Source organism: Heteronotia binoei, chromosome 1 (assembly GCF_032191835.1).
Source record: "Heteronotia binoei isolate CCM8104 ecotype False Entrance Well chromosome 1, APGP_CSIRO_Hbin_v1, whole genome shotgun sequence".
NCBI classification, from domain to species: Eukaryota; Metazoa; Chordata; class Lepidosauria; order Squamata; family Gekkonidae; genus Heteronotia; species Heteronotia binoei.
Genome location: NC_083223.1, coordinates 28,587,387 through 28,595,787, shown reverse-complemented (window position 1 = coordinate 28,595,787; position 8,401 = coordinate 28,587,387). Strand labels below are relative to the sequence as shown.

The 8,401-nt window shown below is 35.1% G+C and overlaps 1 non-coding gene across 1 annotated transcript; it reads right to left on the bottom strand.

The window, feature by feature from the left end:
• Positions 1-7,118: 7,118 nt before the first annotated feature.
• LOC132589214 (U6 spliceosomal RNA) lies at positions 7,119-7,225 on the bottom strand. Its single transcript, XR_009556558.1, has one exon. It is a non-coding gene; the product is annotated as a U6 spliceosomal RNA (small nuclear RNA).
• Between the last annotated feature and the right edge of the window lie 1,176 nt (positions 7,226-8,401).

Genomic DNA, 8,401 nt, shown 5'->3' with positions numbered 1-8,401 from the left:
ATGGGGTTCCCAAGGCTTGGGCCTCATAACAAAAAAAATTGAGATTCTTCCAAAGGTTTGGGCGGACCATAATCCAATTTGCTGGTCTACAAAATTGCAAAGGAAATCAAGAAGATGGAGAATTAATGAGGATTTACTACAAAATAAAGACATTGTGTCATTCTTAGAAAAGGAGACTGCAGCATTCTTCCAAATAAATGAAACGGAGGATATGGAATTTCAAACAGTATGGGACACTTATAAAGCAGTAATGAGGGGTATATTAATTACATTGAATAATAAAGACAAAAGAGCAAAAGAAGAAAGGCTGTCAGCACTGCAAAATGAAATAAATAAAAAAGAAAAGGACTTGAAAAGAAGACCAGGGAAGAAAAAATTAATAAAAGAAATTACGATATTACAATCCCAAGTTAAACATTTGCTGAATAAAGAATTAGAATGGAATTTAAAAAATTTGAAACAGAAATCGTTTGAAAGTGCGAACAAACCTGGTAAATATTTGGCCTGGCAACTAAAAAAAAAGCAAGAAAATAAGACTATAAATAAAATCATGGCAAATGGGAAAACAATAGTGGATCAAGAAGGAATTAAAAGAGAATTCTTTAAATACTATGCAAACTTATTCAAAGGTGTGAACATAAGTAAAGAAAAAGTGGAAGAGTATCTACGAAACATCCAGGTGGCACCTTTGACGGAATATATGAAAAAGACATTAAATGATCCAATAGAGAAAATTGAAGTAGAAGCAGCAATAAAAGCAATGCAAGAGGGTAAAGCTCCAGGGCCAGATGGATTTACATCAAAATTTTACAAATCTCTTAAGGACGAATTAACACCCAAACTGTTGAAGTTGTTAAATACGATAAGAGAAGAAGGGAAAATTCCAAAGACCTGGAAGGAAGCTGTAATTTCTTTGATTCCTAAGGAAGATAAAGATAGCACAAATGTAACAAATTATAGACCAATCTCATTGTTGAATAATGACTATAAGATCTATACAAGAATTTTAGCAGAGCGATTGAAACAATACTTGATCAACTTTATAAACAAAGACCAAGCGGGATTTCTTCCTAAAAAACAAATAAGGGACAATGTAAGAGCTGTTGTTAATGTCGTGGAATATTATGAGAAGCACCCAGAAAAAGAAGCGGCCTTATTTTTTGTCGACGCAGAGAAAGCCTTTGACAACTTAAATTGGGACTTTATGTTTGCGGTAATGGAAAAAATTAATCTAGGGGAACAATTTATAAAAATGACAAGAGCAATATATACAGATCAGCATGCAAAACTGTGTATAAATGCAGACCTTACCAAAGAATTGAAAGTGAGTAAAGGAACAAGGCAAGGATGCCCATTATCACCATTGTTGTTTAAAATGACCCTGGAAATTCTGTTACAACAAATTCAAAAAGATGAAGAAATAGAAGGTCTAAAAATCAGAAGATTCTCTTATAAATACAAAGCGTTTGCAGATGATATAGTGTTCATAATGGAGAATCCGATTCAAGTGTCACCATTGCTGTTAGCTAAGATAAAAGAGTACGGAGAACTAGCAGGATTATACATAAATAAGGAGAAATCGAAATTCCTTTGTAAAAACATGCAACCAAATAAAATAAAAGAACTACAAAAGGTGACGGGTTGTGAAGTCACAACCAAAGTTAAGTACCTTGGAATAGAGATAACAATGAAGAACATTGATTTATTTAAAAACAATTATGAAAAACTGTGGTGTAAGATGGACAAAGATTTGATGAAATGGAACAAGCTTAACTTGTCCTTACTGGGCAGGATAGCTGCAATTAAAATGAATATTTTGCCAAGGATAATGTATCTGTTTCAAACCATCCCGATTGTAAAAGATGCAAAACAATTTAACAAATGGCAAAGGAAAATTTCTGATTTCATTGGGGCCGGAAAGAAACCAAGGATAAAGATGAAGATCTTAACGGATGCCAAAGAGAGAGGAGGTTTCCAACTTCCCGATCTAAGATTGTATCACGATGCAGTTTGTTTGACATGGATAAAAGATTGGATAATGCTGTTAGACAAAAAACCTTTATGGTTAGAAGCTCACGGAAATAAATTCGGCTGGCACGCGTACATGTACTATGGGAAGAATAAAATGGATGGTTTTTTCTCTCACCACTATGTCAGAAATACTTTACTAAATACTTGGATAAAATACAAGAAATACGAGGACGAGAGAAAACCGCTATGGATAGTGCCAGCAGAAGTAATAAAAATAACAGCTGAATCCGAAGAAAAAAGAGAAATGTTATATAATCAACTGCTTAAGATTCAAGGAGACAAAATTGAATTAAAAACCTCAGAAGAGTTAAATAACCATTATGATTGGTTTCAAATGCAACAAATTAAAAGCTTGATGGAAAATGACATAAAATCAGAGGGAATTAGACGAGAACAAACAGAACTGGAAAGGGTCTTGCTAGGTGACAATGAAAAATTGATATCAAAAGTATATAAGTTATTATTGAAATGGTCTACAGAAGAAGAAGTAGTAAAGTCTCAAATGGTCAAATGGGCAATCAATGTGAACAGAGAAATACAAATGGATGCATGGGAGCACCTCTGGAAGAACTCAATGAAGATATCAACTTGTCAAAGTATTAAAGAGAACTGTTTTAAGATGATGTATAGGTGGTATATGACTCCGAAAAAACTGGCTAAGATAAGTAAGAAAATGTCGGATAGATGTTGGAAATGTAAAAAAACATGAAGGTTCTTTCTTCCATATGTGGTGGACATGTGAAAAAGCGAAAGAATTCTGGAAGATGATACAACAAGAAATCTCCAAAATTTTGGGCTATGACTTTAAGAAAACTGCAGAGACGTTTTTACTTGGATTACAATTAGAAAAATTTCCAAAAGAAGACAGGACTCTAATTTGGTACCTGCTATCAGCTGCTAGGACATTATACACGCAGCTTTGGAAGCAAGAAAAAGTACCGGAGAAATGGGACTGGACCATGAAAGTTTTATCGTGGTGCGAAATGGACAAACTAACTAGAACACTAAGAGACTATGATTTAGAGATATTTAAAAGGGAGTGGAGAAAATTTAAAGGATATATGGAGAAAACTTGGAAAGTAAAGAAACATTGGACAATTTTTTAGTAGTAAGAATATATATATTGAACTTTGAGCAGTTAGAAGTGCCTTTAATATTGATTTTGAATTTATAACCTCCGGGAAGTCAACATTGGAGGGAGGGGGGATGGAAATGTCATATGGGTTAATGCGGGGGGGGGAAATTAAGAAATAGTTAAGTTTTGTAACCATATGCTACCAATAAATTGTTTAAACACAAAAAAACAGATATGTAATATAGATTGTCTACAAGAAGTACATGTTAAATGATTGGATTATAAATTTTTATGGAACAAATCTCTTGGAGAAGAATTTTTTTCATTAGCTAAAGGGGAAAAAAAAGGGACTGGGTTTTTATATTTAAAAAGAATTGGAGCCAAAACTTCTTTTTAAAGACAATGAAGGTAGATTTGTTGCAGTGGAGGTGTTTATGAATGAGAAAAAGACGTTATTGGGACTATATGCCCCAAATGGGGCAAAAGATGTTTCTTTAAAGACATTATGCAACAACTAGACCAAGTGACTTATGATCAAGTAATGTTAATGGCAGACTTCAATGGAACTATTAAGAACTCTATGGACAGATCTGGAAGCAAAAAAAACAAAGATGGCAAGTTGCCAAAGTCATTCTTTGAACTAACAAAGCAAGAAAGTCTGGAAGATGTATGGAGAAAGTTTAACCCTAATATGCGTGATTATACTTTTTTTCAGCTAGGCACAACTCCTTCTCAAGAATTGATATGATATGGTCCACGAAGGATTTGGGAGTTATTACTAACAAAATAGAGATTCTTCCGAAAATAGGTGCAGACCACAATCCATTAATGTGGTTAGCGAAAGAAAGGAAAAAGATGAGAAGATGGTGGCTAAATGAAAATTTATTGCAAAAAGTAGAAATAGTGAAATCTTTAAAAAGAAACTAAAGCTTTTTTCCAAATGAATGAAAATCAGGATGTTAAAATTCAGACCGTATGGGACACGTACAAAGCTGTTATGAGAGGAATACTAATTACATTGAACAATAAAGATAAAAGAGCTAAAGAAAAACAATTTATGGACTTACCAACAAAAATAGGTAAAAAAGAAAATAAACTGAAAAAAAGACTGGGGGAAAAGAAAACATTGCGGGAGATTACAATTTTGCAGAACCAGTTGAGACACTTATTGAACAAAGAGGTGGAGTGGAATTTAAAAAGGCTACAGCAGAAGTCATTTGAGGGCGCTAATAAGCCGGGGAAATACTTGGTTTGGCAACTGAAGAAAAAAAGGGAGAAAAAAATTCATAAACAGAATTTTTTCGGAGGGCAAAGAAATTGTGGATCAAGTCGGAATTAAAAGGGTGTTTTACAAATTTTACGCTAAATTATTTATAGGTCAACAAGTAAATAAAGAAAAAATAGAAGCTTACCTGCAAAGAATAAAAGTGAAACCCTTAAAAGAAAATATGGAAAAGACTTTGAATGTACCAATTGAAAAAGTAGAAATGGAAGCTGCAATTTGTTCAATGAAATTAGGAAAAGCTCCGGGTCCCGACAGCTTTTCAGCAAAATTTTATAAAGTTCTGGCAGAAGTACTAGTACCAAAACTTTAAAAATTGATGAACAGTATTAGACAAGATGGGAAGGTGCCAAATACATGGAAAGAAGCAGTTATTTCGGTGGGGGCGGAGCGTCGCTGAGCAATGGTAGACGCGCTTCAGTGAAGCTCCTCAACCTTCCTGGCTAAATCTGGGCCTTATAGCTAACTCGCAGGCTTTGAACCAGGTCCCAGATGGGAAAAACTTCTAAAACTAAAGTGAAGGCTAAAGAAACAGCGAAAATAAAAGCGAAAGCTACAATAGAAGCATCACCATCGGTAAGACTTTTCTTCTCCCCCAACTCTTCCCCGGTGCAGGAAAAACCTTCCCCCACGACAGACTCTAACATGGCCCCAGGGCACAATTCGCCCTACAGAGACCAATCGGATAATGAGGAAGCCCCAATTTGTAAAAAAGACTTACTGCAGTTGAAGGAAGATATTCATATCTACTTCAAAGAAACTGTAGAAAGCTTGCTGGCACCAGTCAATAAGAGGGTGGAAGAAATTGCGAATGATCTAGAAACAACCGCTAAAATGGCAGAGCGGGCAGCTGAAGCCTCATTAGCTTTACAATCTGATTTAAAGCAACTGAAAGCTAAAGAATCTCTATTAAACACCAGAATAATAGCCCTAGAAAATCGTTGGAGGGCACTTAATTTAAAATTTAGAGGGATCAAAGAAGGAGCGGAAGAGAATATGGACTTGGCAATGTTCATATCTAAATGGCTGGCCAGGGTGTTCACACAGAACAGTGCGGCCCCGGCTATTACTAAGGCAATGCACTTGGGACCCTTAATGTCGGCGCGAAACAGAAGACCACGGGATATTTTAGTGCAATTTGTATACCCCAAAACAAGAGATAAAATCCTCCAAGAGGCTAGAAGACAAGGAGCACTGAATTTTGAGGGGCAAAAAGTGTTAGTCTTGCTTGATCTGCCGGCTGAGGCATTGGAGAAACGGAAGAAACTAAAATTCTTTCCTACTAAACTTTATAATGAAAATATAAGATTTAGATGGAGCCCAGTCTTTGACATTTTAGTTTATAAAGGGGGCACGTTATTCAAGGCATCAGACGTTGAGATGGGGAAACTGCTTCCGGACAACCTCAACATAAATCTGACGAACAGAGAGGAGGAGGATTTGCGCGCCTTTTTGCCAACGGTAGAAGACCAGCAAGCCTCTGCAACGGTTTGAACTAAAGCCCAATAGGAACCTCATTGGAACTACAAAGGAACGTACATTGGAAGAGTATGCAGAGTGACTAAAAAGACACTGTATAACACTGCTTTAAAGAAAATGGCAACTACCCTCTGACCTGAGTATGAGTATTTAGCAAAGACAAATTTATGGAGGATTTCCTGCAGTTTAAATTTCTTATAGTGACATTAATGTGATTAAAATTTTTATTATGAGAATGAATTGGATAATAGAATAGGGTTAAGAGTTGTAAATAATGGATTATTGTTAATAGGATTTACTACTTAAAATAAGCACTGATAGTTACATAATGAATTTTTTATTAATATGATTTAACACTCTTAATAAGAATTGATTGCTATATGAAATCTATAGAGGTTGAATGAAATATTTTTCTTGTTAATTGCAATCAATAGATGGCAGGTAAATCAGAAGACATATTGATTACTCCCTGATGTGCATTTATAATTAAATCATGCAGGAATTAATCTTAAATTTAATTTTGCTTATTAAATTGAAGGGTTAAGGGAAAGTACTATAAATAATGAATCTGTTAATATGATTTATAACTCTAAATTATTATTGATTGTTACATGAAATTTATAGATGATGAATGAAATTCTTTTTTTTCTCAATCCCTACTGCAGGGTGACAGGTAAATTGGAAGACATTTTGATCACTTTTTAGTCTCTCTCTCTCTCTCTCGGCTTGGCTTCGCGAACGAAGATTTAAGAAGGGTGCAATAGTCCACGTTTGCTGCAGGCTCGCTGGTGGCTGACAAGACCAATGTGGGACAGGCAGGTCCGGCCACAGCGGCTGCAGGGAAAAGTCTGATTCACTTTTTAGTATACTTAAAGAATTCAGTCATGTATGAATTAACTTTGTTGAATAATTCATGAGGGGGTAAGAGGGTAAGTAAGAAAACTGGGTTAATGCTGGTGTTAATGAATTCTGGTTATGGTTTTTGGGAATATAGTTTTGAATACAGAGTTAAAAGGTGTTTTTAAAAGTATAGTCACTTAGTTCATTAATGTTTAGTTATAATGCACTAATGCATTTACGATAGGGCCAAGTAGGTTGAAATAATTCTTGAACTGAAAGCCTAAAAGTTACTCTTGACAGTATATAAAGAAGCTTGCCTTAAAACATAAGAAAGGGAAGGAATGAGAGTTTCTTTATATACTTTACATTTATTGAAGTGTGTTGAGCCTCCCTGGTTTAATAGGAAGGTTTCAGGTTAGGGAGAGCTTCACGAATTTGCATGTCATCCTTGCGCAGGGGCCATGCTAATCTTCTCTGTATCGTTCCAATTTTAGTACATGTGCTGCCGAAGCGAGTGCGTATCATATGCAGTTTTGTGTTTAGAAACAGGGACAAATCTTGTGGAAACACAAGCATGGCTAATGTCACTTAAATACTGGCTTCAGCTATATTTCCACTCTGACTCAGAGAGCCTTTTATATCAACTGCTCTCAGAATCTAATTTGTCAAATTGGCTAGTATTTATTGAGAGGAAAATAAAATCTATGGGCATTGATTTAGATTCACTTCTTATGCTAGCCTTAAAAGAAGCTTTTTTAAAACTTATGCTCAGAATTCTAGATATTGACATGCAAACGTTATATAGCTTGGCCAACAAGTCCTGCTCCCCGCTGAATTTCGAACTTCCTCTTTCAGTAGGGAAATTAGTGTCGTATTTCTCCTCTCTGCAAGCTCCACAGCAACGGCGTGCGTTCTTGTTAACGAGATGTAATGCATTACCATCTGCTATCCTATTTGGCAGATTTAACAGGATTGAGTACTCTAATAGACACTGTCTTTGTAATTCCAAGTGTATTGAAACTATTTCCCATGTACTACTGAACTGTCCTCTTTATGATGATATTCGTTGTATATACTTGAAAGATATCTTAGCAGATATGTTGGGCTGTGCTGATTCAGGCAAAGTCCACCAACTTTTAAATGACACTTGCACTGAGGTAACTTTAATGGTGGCTAGATTTCTCCAACAGGCCATGGAAATACAACAGAGAATGGTTCTGGAATGACCACATTTTATCTTTTAATTATTTAATTTGGCTAAACTCGACTCATATATATTTTACTTATTTTATGTATTTTAGCTCCCTATGTACTTTATAATCTAGGATTTTATATTATTTATATTGGTATTTTACTGCTAAATCTGTTTTATGCCAATAAAGGCTTGCTATTTGCTATTTGCAGGTTAGGGAGAGAGTTTGGTGACTCCCTATTAGTGGTAAGGTGGGAAGAGGTTGGAACCTTAGCTCCTGTTAGGGCTTTAGTGTTAAGTGTTTGGATTTATCAAAACTGTTTTTTTTCTGTTTTTGTTTTTAATTTATTTTTCTATTCACATAACCTTCAGTCAACAGATACTTTAAAATAGAGGAAAATCTCAGAGTTTATTATAGTTCACGTTAATTTAATCTAGGTCTAAGAACTAACTGGAAGGAATAAACGACGATGTCTCAGCAATATAAAATTATTACATGGAA